The sequence below is a fragment of the Ambystoma mexicanum genome, chromosome 11 (genome assembly GCF_040938575.1).
Source record: "Ambystoma mexicanum isolate Mex_15411 chromosome 11, UKY_AmexF1_1, whole genome shotgun sequence".
Taxonomy (NCBI): Eukaryota; Metazoa; Chordata; class Amphibia; order Caudata; family Ambystomatidae; genus Ambystoma; species Ambystoma mexicanum.
Genome location: NC_090934.1, coordinates 204,490,334 through 204,505,836, shown reverse-complemented (window position 1 = coordinate 204,505,836; position 15,503 = coordinate 204,490,334). Strand labels below are relative to the sequence as shown.

At 45.4% G+C, this 15,503-nt stretch overlaps 1 protein-coding gene across 3 annotated transcripts in view; it reads left to right on the top strand.

The window, feature by feature from the left end:
- CRYBG2 (crystallin beta-gamma domain containing 2) overlaps nt 1-15,503 on the top strand; it is a 723,752-nt gene that overhangs the window by 269,633 nt on the left and 438,616 nt on the right. The gene's annotated exons all lie outside the window — the stretch shown is intronic.

Sequence of the window (15,503 nt, the reverse complement as noted above, 5' to 3'; positions counted from 1 at the left end):
TTGGTGAGTTTAGGCCAGACACTTCAGCACCTGATGAAGAACAACAACGACTAAAGGTGAACTGTCCCATTTCGCTACTGCAAGTCCCAGCGAAAACATTTCTATTGGTTCTTGGACTTTTAAAAGGGCACACCTTTTAACGTTTTCAAAAACACTATTAGAAGAAAATATCCTCTCTTTGTTTTGTGTGTGTGTTAATTTCATGAAAGGCAAATGCCATTCGTCCTGTGCAATGTGGATGGTTATACAAAGCCAATTTAATGAAATGTGCATATTTCACCTTGATTTGATAATTTCTGGGGACGTCACAACTCATTCGTTTGTTGATGAGCCCCCCCCCACTTTAATTTTTCGGACTTGACCCCTGATAGGGGGCATTGTCTCAGAGGGTAATCACCCAGTACACCTAAATCCTCCTGTAAATTAGAAAGATAATGGTTGAACAGAAACAGTGCAAGGCTGCCTCCCTGCTTGACCCCTCTAAGCAATACAATGCTTTCGGAGAGAGCCCCTTGCCCATTCAGTCTTATTTGGGCACTGCTCTTTGCATGCAATAGTATGATTCATTATATCAGGCAACAAGGAATATTTCTTGGCAGTAATTTCTTCCAAAGCCTTTCCCTGCCCACAGTATCAAAGGCAGATTTGAAATCGAGAAAACGCACATATATGGTGCCTTTCCTGCACTTATATATCAGTCCACAAGTCTGGGTACCTAATCCATTCAATTTTTCATTTTGTTTTGGCCATTCTTTCAATATTTCTAACAAATAATAATCAACCATGTTTTCAGAGGTATCTAGTAAGTACATTGGTTTGCAGTCATTTATAAAATGGAGTGTTTCCTTTTTATAAATTGGGGCCATTATACTCGACTTCCGAGACTGCGGCGCCATAGATCTAATTAAACAGTTGTGGTAAAAGGCTTGCAGAGTAAAGGTCCAACTATCCTGATTAGATCTACCAATCCAAGGCGGAAGCCCATCTGGTCCAGTCGCCCTTGGGGTGTGGGCATCATTCGGGAAACTTTAACCCCCTAAACTATCGGATACAGTTTTCCAAATGTTTGGGAGCTCTTCCTCTATATTATCCTCAAGAGACCGCTGCTTTTTGCAGAATGTTGCGATTTGTCATGCGCAGTTATCTGGCCTTTATAAGATTGCGGATTAACAATTTTGTCCTCCCTTTTCTGCTTAAAATCTCCAGAATGATCATGAATATCCAGATCTCTTAATAAGTAGGAGTTGAATCTAGCTCCGGGGTATCAAGGTGTGTGCTGTAATATGACACAATACACAGGCCATCTCAAGAGTTACTGTCAACCCACTAAATAATGCTTTTACATTTCAAAGCCTTTAGAAGAATGAAAGGCTAAACCGGCCCTGCTGTCATCCGAGCCTGTGACCCGTGGATTACACTGAACCCTACATCATGTGCATTTACCCACTAAGATATTTTAGAAGCAAACACGATGGTTGACATTTCAGCGTGTTAATGCAGAATAATGTCACTATGAGTAAATGGCCAATTACAGCAGTAGTACATGGGTAGTACCAGAAAAGCACCATAACATTGAAAGCTGTATTTAGCCACGGCGACTCATCCAATGTGCCATGCAGTTTCTTTGAGGCTCCGATACAGTTTCCTTGTATGGTAGATGATGTTTTTCACACCTGAAAACTTTGTAAGATGTACATGTGTCCCCTTAACACTGAAAAGCTGATTCCACTTGAACTTTCAATTGCAATGGATTGATTAAATGCATATTTCAGAGGGTCGCAGAAGGAAACTGGTCCTTTTCTTGACACCATCTGGTTTACAGAAGCTAGAGTGCTTCTCAAACTAGCACACTCAGCTCTGCACAGGCTCAACGGGTAGACCGCTCCATTACTAACCATGTCACTGTGTGGGGTCTGACCGCTGTGGTCCTGCGCATGGTTTGTTGTCTGTAACCAGCCGTGCATTAAAATAAAGTCCAATCAACGTTTCGGTGGATGGATTTGTGAGAAACCCTACATGGAGACTTTTTAGTCTGTATTAACCAAAGAGTCAGGATGAGGTTTCCTGCTGTAATTGTTTTTGTTTCCTTGTGTGATGTAGTAATTCATGATCTAAGCTTAGTGCCTAAAGAAAGTCAGTGAAGCAATGAAAAAGTAAAGGAAATCAGTACTATGGCTACAAGACATTTACTCGCCAATGGTAAATGCCAACAAGAAATGACATTGCTTTCACTTCTCGCCTGAAATAAAAGAACTGAAACTGACCCAGCTTTCCAAAACAAGGAAGAAGGAGAAACCTGTTGCCCTTTTAAAACGGAGCGCAAGTTTTAAACTCTTGAGGCCAGATAACAGAAACTTTGCACCGGTGCAACTGCAAACTTTGCCCTAGTGCTAATACCGTGCAACTTTGCACTTGCACCGGTACAAAGTTTCTGTAAATGTTTGGCAGCCACATTTCAGTTGTACGAGATTTGCTTCTACAGTATATGCAGTTTCTCCCTCTCTTCAGTCCCTCCCTTCTCCCTCTTCTGGTGGCACCCTTGATCTTCTTCACTCAGAAAAAATATTTGCCACCTAAGCTTCCCCTGCGAGGCTGACTTTTATCTTCATAACAAGAGAATTCTGCAGGCCATCTAACCAGTGCGTGCTATTGCCTTACAAAGATTGGCGGGAGTGGGGGGCGAGGTGGAGGGCTTGGCGAGTCCTCAAGGGCCGGAACAAGATGGCGTCACTTTACTGAAGCTACTGCACGAAGGCCCTAATAATCATTCTTTTGGCCTTCTTTTGAAAAGGTTGAACATTGAATTTCAATGGAGATTGCTTGTCACCTAAACGAGAATGTGCACAGAACGCTTTGAGTCCTGATGATGCCGCGCAGGTCATGATACATAAGTGAGGCATGAGCAGCACCAGAAGCACATCAACAACGGAAGCGCATGACCAGGGGAGCCTGGCGACAGTGTTCAGCAATTCACACGATTGTGTGGCCATAATGGTGGAGCCCGTGTCAGAGGGGGACGGCTCCTGCCGGCTCACCTGAGACCAGTGATAGAGATGGACAGCGGTGAGGTGCTGAGTGGCCAGAGGCCACAGGGGACCTTCGTTCCAATTGAATTATTAAAAGAGCTCACTTGCCTGTGCACCGGCTGTGGAGGACTGAGTTGATCCATATGCTCTTCTCTGAGGGTTTCCGAGGGGCCGCCAGAGGCCGATGCTATTATCCATGATAATCTTTGGTGGAGGAGGGGTGAGGGCACATCAGATACAAAGCAGCAAAAAATAATAATAAAAGTACAGTGGTCCCTGATGTCGTCCATCTGACGAGCTAAACTCTCGATGGGTTCCACTGCACCGCTCTTTCATTACAACCTGGAACTGCCCCTCACACCAAAAAGTTGCTGAGAATGAATTGCAGGGACCGCAAGCATCACAGGCTTTGAAGCAGCACCCGATGTTTCCTCACTACCTTTGTGGCCTCTCGGAATACCCATACATTCATGAGAGTCTGACTTTGGCAGTATAACTGGTAGGAAGGATTCGAAAGCTGGGGACATGCCACACAGATCTTCTATGCACTGTGCTGTGCATAATTCCTAGCTATGCTAAATGAGATGAAAATCATGAACCAGGATATGCAGGAATGTAACTCAAAAGTACAAGATGTGTTCAAGGAGGTCAAGGAACTTGGTGGGCGCATGAATCAACAATTGGAGTGGATCTCAGACAAAGAAGTCCATATACGTGCCATCAAAGATAGTTATACAATGCTTTCCAGAGAACTTGACACGGCCATTAGGGAAAAGGCTAACGATCAAGAAAACCACTCAAAGAGGAATAATGTCAGCATGTTGGGTGTACCAGAAAACATGGAGGAAATTACAAATGCTAAAGTTTTGCAAATACTCCAATTATTGAGCGGGCACATCTTGCTTTAATCCCAAAACTGGCCGAAGGAGGAAGGCCCAGTGTTATAATGATGCGGTTCCTTAATTTTCAACGTAAAGGGGCAGTTATAAGGACCCTTTGCCTACAAAGGCAAATACAAAGTCACATCTGTCATTCGCGCCTTCAATGATTTTTCTGGGAATGTGGCAAACTGTAGAAGAGAGTTTAATCCTATTTTTGCGGTGTTGAAAGGCTCAAACCATAGATTTTATCTTCACTTTCCAGCCAAGTTCTTCCTTCACTTTCAAAATACATGGCATGCATTTGAGGATCCAGAGGAGGCCTGTTCCTTTCTAAGGACCCAGGAAATTAAATCATAGGATGAAATGTTAGCGGGAAATAATGATCAAGTGAGGTCTGGAAGAACCAGCTCGACAGCGCTTTCATGTAGAACTACAGCCCTCCATCCCCCTTGGAAAAAGACACCCAATAAGGCTTGGCATTATCAACAACAGCAAGGGAAGATATTTAAGAGCAATAGGGACTCACAGCCTTTGACTGCTCTTACCAAGGGAAGCGCCACTGGAACTCTGTCACCCTCGCCATCTGCACCCAGCACTTGATCTTCACTGCTGAATATTGTGTTGGACTGAGACTAGTGCGTCATCTATTGGAGGGAAGTAGTTGCATTGAAGTGGGGCAATGGGTTCTTAAGAATCGGTGGTGTGCATCCGTTATGCTGGAATATATATCATAATAGGTTCACGTTCTGGGCTTTGGGGAGGAATCACAGTGCCCTAGTACAGGGCGCTTACTCCCCTTTTGTGAAGATGATGCTTTGCAACCTTGGCTGTAGTGTATAGTTCTTCCTACAACACAAGATGATGGGGAACTTCATGTACAAGTGTGTTTTTCTCTTTATTGTGTCCTCACTTGAAGGGTGCAATGTTAGGTGTTCCTCTTTACCTTTATCTTAATATTCTTTATATTTTGATGTATGTCTAATTCTGATGTTTCTGGATGCTTCAAACATGGTTAACAGTGGAATTGTACGCTCATTGGGTATGCTTGGTTCCACCCTCATTGTGGAAAGGGTGGTTTAGTACATATTTTAGGAGCTTGAGGAAACAGTGGACTGTCTTCTTTGAGTGACTCTGGCATTTGCACTTTTTTCTCGTTCAATGTCCAAGGAAGGGGTAGCCTGATTAAGAGATACTGATTACTTAGTTATTTGTCCAATTGTCAGGCTGATATCATAAACGTATAGGAGATGTATTTAGATGCTGTTCAACCAGATAAAATATGCAGAGGTTAGTTGGCGCAGGGATTTCACTCCTCGTTTTCAAGAGTGAAGGGGGTATAAATCCTCCTAGCTTTATACTAGAAAGCAAGCTCACAGACTCCGAAGGCAGATACTGGGTTGTACTGAGTGATAGTTCCAACAGCCCCTTCTGCCTATCAATGTATTTTGGCCGCTGGCCCACAATCCAGGCTTTTTCTCCCACCTATTCTCGATGAGTGCACCAATAATGACATATACAATGATAATGGGGGGAAATTTTAACTTCGTCATGTCACCTGGAAGGGACAAAAGGCCCTGCTTCTTACCACAGAACAAACCAACAGAGGCATCCAGCACACTGCAAGAGATGTTGGGAGGGATCCGCTACACACATTTTGAGTTCTGGGACACTGATTTGGGTGGTGGGATTATGACATCAGGAGGCTTGGATCGGCATAAGGCCTTCTTATGTGGTCAGTTTATCTCCTTATAGGCTCATAAGCACAGCATGTGGCGCTGCACTTGCACACACTTGTATCTGAAATCAAGAGAATAGAGAAGGAACACAAACAGTCACGCCACCCAGCTCTTCTTTGCGCTGTAATCAAATTGAGACGTAACCTTTGAGACGTTACTCCTGCCAGAGCAGAAGAATATTTCCCTAAATGGACACAAACGTTTTTTGACAAAGGCCAAAGAATTCTCAGAGTAATCGTTTCTATGTTTAAATGTTGGCAACAAGGCCTAATCATTGAGGCCATTAAAAAAATTAGCGGGTTACTTTGGTTACTGAACACTGAGGGACATTAATGAGTGCTTTATAAATTTCACCATTGAACTCTATGCTGGCCTGAATTCAAGCACGATGCATGGCATAATGAAATTCCTGACAAATATTAAATTACCAGAAGTTTCAGGGGATGTTCTGTGAGCTCTCAGCTTACCACTGATTGCGATGTGATTGCGAAGGATACTCACTCTTTTAGTAAAGAGAAGGGGGTAAGCCCAGATGCTCTTCCTACTGATTTCTATAGAAGACATGCAGAACAACTAGCCCCAACTATTTTATTAATCAAGCCGAGAGGTCACACTTCATGTGGTTCATATAGGCTGATATCATTCATTAATACAGATGCAAAAATATTGACCAAATGCTTAGCAATGAGACTAGCACTTCTTTTATCTAAATCTATACATCAAAGCCAGACAGTTTTCTTTCAACTGTAGATATTTTAGTTCCAATATTAAATATGCGCCCAGATACCTTCGGGCTAAGTGCACTTTATAAATGCATGAATACATAAATAAAGATTTGTTAGATATTTTGGCAACACCTGCTGAAAAGGCCTTCGACCGCGTCCGTTGGCCCTCTATGTTTGCGGTGCTTGAAACGTTCTGCCTGATGACATCCTTACAAGATAAGTTAAAGTTGCTTTCTGGCATCCTAGGGCTTCTGTGGTTACTAAGAGACAGGCCTCTCTCTTGTTTCTACTCCATCCAGGGACATGCCACTGTTGACCCTTTTCCCCACTTCCTTTGCTCTAACCAACAAACCCCTTTCTGCAGTCAAAATCCACTCTAACCATCATTGCACTGGTAGGGGAAGAACACAAGAATTCAATATAGGTGAATGATATCCTTCACTGTGTAACTAACTGTAATACCACCCTCTCTCGGATAACTGACCTGCTGACATTGGGCACTATTTCAGGGTGTAGGATAAACTATGACAAAACGGAAGAAATGGTTATAAGATCTAACATTCCATGGGATCCCAGAAGGGGCGATCCCTTTAAACTCAAACTACATTCTATGAAATATCTAGTAATCTTCTTTACTACTGATATTGGAGGTTTGCTTGATAGTAATTATATCCAGCAGTTTTTCCCACAGTTAAAGCAGATTTAAATAGATGGAACATATTACCTCTCTCCTTATTTGGGTGAATAAATGTCATCACAAGTAAATCCTTACCTAAACTCACACATGTTGACCTAATGATACCAATTCAACCCCTGCCAGTGATAATTAGAGAATCAGAAAAACATTTTGGAAGATATGTATGGGGTCATAGAAAAGGGTGTCTTAATATACATACACAGCAGGTGACCTAGAATACAGCTCTCCACACAATGTCTATCAGTCAGAGCAATGCTAATTTTGGTAGACACAATGTTTGAACACTTTCGACCTACAAGGCGATGACGCAAGGTCACTGCAGTGGACCTTTATGAATATTATTGCCCTAGATCTATTCGTTATGTCAGAGAATGGCTGAAACTGACCTGGCAAGATTGGCTGACACAAAGCACTTTGATGTGTCATATTGAACGGGTGATAACTGACGACACACATGATAGAACTAAATCTCCAGGGGAGTGACAAAGTGTATCAGGAACAAGAGACATTTGTCAGGCTCCAAGTCTATTACAGTGTTGGTTCTCCAGCCCGTGTTTAGTGGACCGCCTCTAAAAGGGACCGCCCAGGAAATGCAACCCAGAGAAGACCACAATGCAACAGGTGGCATGCAGCGGACAGAGGAGAGGGAGGTGCTGGTGAAGGTAACTAGTTTCTTTTAGGCTGGAGTGGGTTGGGGAAGAAAGGGGCGGGGCCTGGAAGGTGTCAAGAAAGGGGGACCTGGAAGGGATGGGAAAAGGGGGTTCAACAAGGGATGTTTTGGGCTGAGCAGAGAGAATATCTAACAGGGAGGTCAAGACACTGGAGCAGGGTGCATGGAATAGGGGATTCGGGGGGTGGTGAAACTCCCTGATGGAGGCAGAATCCCACCCGTTGTAAGCCGTTATTTGTTGGAGCGGCCTCCAATAGGTGCGGTAATGGCATAGAACTCCAATAACTCTCTTCTTATCAGGCAGAACACACAGAGGTGTTTGGCATTAGATAATTTGTGGTCAGAATCATTGGAATACCCCATAGATGCACAAGATATTTACTTACTTTGGGAGTTAATAGCCTCAGTGCCCTACAATCTAAATAATGGAGAAATACATGCTAAAATAATTGACTGTATTTACTATACTCACTCCTGCTAAACTGTTGGTTTTCGATCTCACAATAATTGCTGGAGGGAGCATGGGCGAGAGGAACGATGGGACATATCCTGCAGTCATTCCCTCTGCTAATACATTTATGGGAACAATGTGGTCAGTTAATACAGAAAAACCAAGAGTGTGAAATAACTCAGGCAGCGACACTAATGCTAGTTGGCAGATATGTGTAGGAATGTGTTGACGGCAAATTTAAGATTATGGTTTTCACCACCACTTTGAGGGGGGCGGACATGGGTAGTAACAGCCCACTAGCCAGAGGCTAGGAAGGCCCGAGCGAAGCGTGCCTCAACGCGGGCTGTGGGCTGTTACCTGCTATGTCTGCCCCCCACAGCGGGGGTGAAAGCCATTCGCATCCCAGGGTTTATCCGGGGTTCAAATGTCCCCCCCCACAGGAGGGGTTGGCGTCACTTGTCAATCCAATGTCCCGAGGGGAAAAAAAGATGGCCGCGGCCATAGTGAAAAGGCACTAAGTGCCTTTTCCATGTCTATGGCAGTGGCTGGGAGATGGGAGGTGCGCCGGGACAAGAGCACAAAGCTCTGTTCCAGCAGGTAAGTGGGGATGGAGGAAGAGGGGAGGGGAAAAGGGTAAGGACTGTTTGGGGGTTAGGGGCTAGTAAGGCAACAGGGAGAGGCTCCCTGTTGCCTCCCACATTAAAAATAAAAAAATACGGCAACCTAGGGAAGGGCCTCAGGTGGCTGGAAACAGCGGCCAGAGAATGCGTATTCTCTCCCGCTGTTCCAGCCACCTGATTGGCTAATGACACTTCCCTGGGTGAGAATTGATTAGTTCCTATCATCTGGTTCTGGGCATGAAAGGGCATCCTTACTATCTGGAAAACGAATCCACCCAGCGCCCAATCGTAGGAAAAGCTTCCATTGCAACTGTCCTGGTTAGAGACAATGGCTTTTAGAAAGAGGCAACATCTAACTATTGTCGATAGACTGTGGAGTTTATTTTTGAGAGTTAATATGATGGTGTGGATAGAAACTATGCTCTCATGATGGCTATAATCATTGAGAGTTGTTAGTCAGAGCAACCTGTGTAGGGCAAGTGTTTTTGGACGGATGAGGAATGGTTAGCTTAGTCGAGGCTCCGCCGAGCCCACGCAAACTAATTACAGCAATGTCTGTCGTTCCATAGGTTTCTTGAATCCACCCATGTATTACTCTAGACACGCCTCCTCTCATGTTATGACATGCTGTGCTAGCTGATCTTGTGCTGATACAAAACTCTGCATGCTATCATTATCCTTCTGCTGCCTCTCTGTGTCTTCTGGCACAGCGGAATTCCTGCTATGATCCTTGCTTCTGTACCTTTTCAAACTAATAAAAAATAATAATACCAGGAGCATTGTTATGTCTGCCAGGAACCACATAGTGCCCAACAGCCTCCAATTCCATATCCTGATTCCATGCCTGTTACTGAGCCCATTGTGCTATCTGTGCCGTAAGAAGCTCAAACCTTTCTGCCATCCTGCGGTTATGCGATCTGGGCAGTGAGCGAAGCGGGAGGGAGCGGTTGGGAGCAGTGTTCCTCTACTTTTTTTAATTAAGTTTGACTGTTCTTGTACTTTTATCTTAAAAAGAGACCATCCCGGAATGGCTTTGTTTTAAAATAAGAGTGTAGGAGCTAGGAAGAAGTTGGAGATTGCACTTCGTGCACTGCACGTTCCCTTAAACAGCGGGCGTGTTTGTTTGGGGGTGTGGATTGCACGTGGGAGGGGGTGTGGCAATGGGGTGTATGGAGAGCTGGGGCAGGACAGCAGGGAACTTAGCTCCACTACTTCTATTCGTCCACTTCAACCGCTGAATCTGGGGTTCCAATCAAGATGCCCCCATAGCCTCCTATGGACAGTGGCTCCTTAGCACCACCTTGGGGTGCAGGGATGGGGGCTACTGCAGGCCCGATCTGGGACGGCGCCGCCTATGACATAGTGGCCTGCAGGATCATCTGTCCCGGCATGCACAAGGCAGAATGACATGCAGAAGGCCCGCCCCCTTTCAGGTTTACTGACTGGGAGCGCTCTGCATGTCACAGTGACAGCCTGTGCATAATGAAGGGGAACCTCCCCACCAAACACTATACCTAGGCTCTGCCGGTCTAGAGGCTATCAGGTGCCGCATAAACGTCACTGTATCACAGTAGGGGCCACCAGCTTCACGCCATCGCAAATCACGGATGTCGCTACGACCCTACTAAATGGTACCCATGGTATTGACTGCATAAGGATGAGAGGCAGAGATTATAACATGTGCGTGAGGGCTGCACATAGACCTCTGGATATCTACATACATGTGTACCTGGCCACATGGCATGACCCTGCTTAACTGGTAAAGGGTAACGTTTTCACTTCCTCCGACCAACCGCAAATGACATGTAAAGTAACTCCTCAATATTAGAATTCTAGGGCTCACCAACGGGTTACATGTCTTTATATCAAAATATTTTAGATTGAATATTTTATATTGAAAACGTTTATAGTGAATGCACTTTATTTATTTATTTTGGGGTGTCCCCCCCAAGCCCCTGTTTCCAACCCCTAAAACCCCACCCCGACCGTATCCCAAAGATATTTAACCCTTTACCACACGCCTAAATGCATTCACTATAAAGGTTTTCAATATAAAAAATTCTATATGTGGGCATTCAATATAAGAAATTAGATATAAACACTGTATACCCCACCAACACTATTATTGTGAAGAAGCCACGCTCAGCTTTTTCACCTTAAGTCAATATTTCATTAAGACTATTGTTCCTTAGAAATATGTGGAGACAGCTCCCACAGACCATTTTCTGTAACTCATGGCATTTTTAGCATGTCATCATCATGCATTATATATGTTGCATTCAAGCAACAGAATGCATAATGGAAATTGCATAAAAGCCATGAGTGGTTACTTCAGACCTGCCTTTGTGCAACTTAAGCTCTTTGTAAACTGTAAAGTAAGTTTCACTAACTTGTAAACTTAGAGATATACCAGAAGAGCCTTTGTGATAAACCCAACTGCTTGTAGTCACCATTTTACAAAAGCATGTATCTTGATATGTATAAAGTGCACAACACTGGTGCTTCAAACAATCAGCATTGACGCTTAACCTGAGCTGAGAGTTTTGAAAAGAAAGCGTCGTCCCTACACTATTTGTTGTGTCTGCTGCTGCCTAAATAAAGTGCTCCCTATTGGAAGAGCAGGGCTGAACAAAGACAGTGTGAAAATAAGGATTTGCCACCCCAGAAGCCTGATCAATAAATTACTGAGACACTTTCTACCACCTGCTGCACCCTCCAGCCAGCTCTCACAGAGGAAGCAACTGAGCAAAAGAAAACATAAAGGGCCCATAGCTGCTAAATAATGCCCCAATTCCCTTTACTTTGAATCCTTTGAATGGGAAAGTTGACCCCATTCCCCGATGGTTGGTACGCCACTGTTGGTAGGGTACCCAGCCAAAGTATGCAATTTTTATTTTGGGTGCCTATAAGCTGAAACTATTGCGTTAGAGTACAGATAGGGAGAAATGGCATATACGGAGGGACGCAAAGAGTGTGGGTGGTGTTTGGCATTTGCCCACCCATTGACTGTCCATGATATGATATGATGTGGCATTTGTAACGCGCCTACACACAAGTGTTTCACGGCGCGACGAGGCAAGGTTGGGGGGAAAAGAAGGAGGACAGAGACAACCATCTTACTAGGCCAAGTGACATTGAGATCACGCAAGTGCAGGGGAGGGGCAGGGGAAAAGTGCCTGGGGAAAGGGGAGGGGACAGTGCTATACATGGGATCAAAACAATAACAAGAAGTGCGGCCAGTAGGTGGCAGGTGCCAGGGTAAGTGCAGACATCAGGTGTCCAAAAGTGCAGGTAGGGGGACTACAGGGTTACAGATACAGACCCAAATGCAAGAGTTGCCAGGGGGGCAGTGCAGGTGTGCAATTGAGCAGGCAGATTCCTGGGCCCGAAATCAAAGGGTAGCCAGGAGACCAGTGCCGTATCAGACAGGAAATCAGCAGGGGAGAGGAAGAGAGGAAGGTCTTGAGGTGCTTATGGATCCAGAGATGATTCTCCTCAATTTTCAGAAAGGCAGGGAGGCTGTTCCAGAGGGAGCCTCAGCCGAAGAAAGAGATCTACCACCAACTCGTTGCTTGGAGAAGCGACTGACCCTGAGGGAGTTGGAGGTGGGGGAGCGAAGAGCTTGAGTAGGAAGGTATTTACTAAAAGAGAGTTGGAGGTAATGAGGACCCAGGCCCCAGAAGGCATGGTGCTCAATGCAGAGGGTCTTGAACTTAATCCTTGCAGCCACTGGGAGCCAATGCAGAGATTTCAGTGCTGGAGAGATATGATCCCTGGACTTGAGGCCAAGGACAAGTCTCGCAGTCCTGTTCTGGATGAGTTGCAGAGGGAGAGTAGAAGCAGGCAGATTTAGAAAGAAGAACCAGAGCTCTAGAGATGGTGAGCTTCTGGGGGAAGGAAAGGAAAGGAACAATAACTCTGAGGAGGAGCAGTTGGTAGTTTGACTTCTTAGAGATATCAGAGATGTGAGGAGAAAAGGAGAGTGTGGAGTCAAAGATGAATCCGAGGTTCATAGCCTCACAGGTGGGACCAGAAAGAGGGCCAAGGGAGGCCAGCCAGAGAGTGACAGGAAAGGAGGGTGCAGGTGCGCCAATGAGAAGAATCTCTGTCTTACTGGCATTAAGGCAGTGATCGTTGGCGACAGACCACTCCTGGATAGCAGAGAGACAGTCAGAGATGAGAGAAGGAGAAGCGGTGGCAGAGGGGAGCCTGAAAACGAGCTGAGGGTCATCTGCATAGCATTGAAATTCGGAGCAGAGAGCAGCAATGCAGTGGGCGAGAGGTACCAGGTATTGGTTGAAGAGCCAGGGAGAGAGGTTAGATCCCTGGGGAACACCACAGGTAGAGAGTGAGATAGAGGAAAGGAAGGAACCTAGTTGGACCTGGGAGGGTCGATCATAGAGCAAGGAGGTCAGCCAGTCCAGCGCATGATCGGTGATACCCAGGTTATCACAGAGACGATTGAGCAGGATGGCATGGTTGACGGTTTCGAAGGCAGAGGAGAGATCGAGTAATAATAATAATTTTGCATTTATATAGCGCTACGAACCCTCAGGTATCTAAGCACTGCTTATTATTACCCACGGTGTGTGGTGCTCAGTTATCGACCTCGGAAGGATGAAAGGCTGAGTTTGGCCCTGCTGGGATTCAAACCTGCGTTAGCAGCCTCTGCACGGATGTCAAAGCGAGCGCTCTACTCGCTGTGCCACTTGACCGGCTAAGGTGATTAGGTATGTCTTGGGTTATGGGAACTGAGTCTGGGGTTGCAGGAGCTATGGAGTAAGATGAGGACAGAGGGGAGATTAGAATCGAGGTTAGAGAACAGGTCTTCACAGATATTCAGGAGAGCAGTTTCCATGCTTCTGGATGCTCTGAAGCCAGGCTGATGGTCATGGAGACAACCAACAGATTCAGTGTGAAAATTAAGCTCGGAGATGGCCAGCTTTTCCAGGAGTTTGCCCAGGAAAGGAGTGATGGAGATACAGCGATAGTTAGCCAGACAGGAGGGGCCATGCTAATCCATATAGCCATTCCCACCGAGTTTCCAGCCCTCCCGACCCAAAACACCTCCTCATGGGAACTATTTGAGCTCGCTTTAATCAAGCCTTACCATCAAATGTTGCCTTCGAAGTCTGTCAGTGTTTTCTCAAAGCAGTCTTCTGAGGCTTAATTACCTAATTGGAGTTGTAAATGAGCTACTGGTGAAATAAAAATGTCAACCAAGTCTGCCTTCTGCCATCACCAAAGTCCTGTTAAAAAGCAAGCATTGGCAAAGCCAACAGTTTTGGCTTGTATATAAGTATTAGGCATATGCCAAGCACTGTTATTAGATGTCCAAGTACTCGCACCATTTTGCAGGTGCTATTATCAATGACCAGTTAATAACAGTACGACAGTGCCTGGCAAGTGCCTTTCCCATGCCTACACAAAAACCAAAACTGTTGGCATTGCAAATGCATGTTTCCTAACGGATTTGATGTCTCTCATCCTGCGTTTTGCGAGAATAAAATGTGTTGTCCACCGGGTGGCGCTGAAACCTCACCAACGAGCCACAATAACTCGACACAGTGACATTCCTTGAACATCAAAAATAGAATTAACAAAAAAATATACAAAAGAGGCAGTGCCTATTCGCAAGGACGAAGGGTAAAATATACTTATTTAACCCAATTTACTTGGATCGAGCAGCACCGATACATCACGTGACTGCAAATATTTAACACACTATAGTGTCAAATTTGCTGGAGAGGAAAACATCATTTTGCTGGGTATTTATGCCCCTGGAGTGAAACACGGAAGTTTTGGACATGCTGGATAGAGCGTTGGTGATTACGCTTTGGTCACTACAATGAGTCGGTCTGAGGTCTGGGGTGGGCTATGGTAATTTGCTCCCTGGAACTCTGGGGAATGGTTCTAACAGGTGGCTCTGGGAAGTGGGTCTCAGGGTGGAGGCTACAGTGATTACATCTGTGGGCAATGGTGATTAAGTCTGGGGGCTATGGTGATTGGGTCTGTCATTGATAATTGGAACTGAGTCTGGGGTTGCAGGAGCTATGGTGGCTGAGGGCTATAGTAAATGGGTCTGGTTTGGGAGCTATTTTGATTGGGTCTGGGGGTGGGGCTATGGTAGTTGGAGCCTATGGTGATTGGGCCTGCGGATGAGGGATATGATGATTCGGTCTTCGGAACTGTGAGGAATGACTCGGCCAGGTGGCTCTGGGGATTAGGTCTCATAGTGGAAGCTACAATGACTACACCTGTGGGCAATGGTGATTAGGTATGTCTTGAGTTATAGGAACTGAGCCTGGGGATGCAGGAGCTATGGTGGTTGTGGGCTATGCTGATTGGGTCTGCAAGTCTCTGAGGATTTGGTCTGGGGTTGAGGTCACTGGGTCTAGGGGCTACAGTGATTGGGTCTGATGGCTACAGTATTTGAACTTGCCTGCTCAAGGTGCAAAGGATATTGACTCTGGGGTCTATGATGAATGGGTCAGGGAGGCTATGAGGATTGCGTCTGGAGGCTATGAGGACTGGTTCTGGTGGGCTTGGTAATTGGGTCTGTGTGCTATTGTGATTTGGTCTTAAGCTGATGGGCAATGTGTTTGGTGGCTTTAGTGCTTGGCTCTGGAGGTCTATAGTGAGTGGGTCTGGGATTATGGTGATTGGGTCTGCAGAATGTGGTGATTCGGTCTGGGGA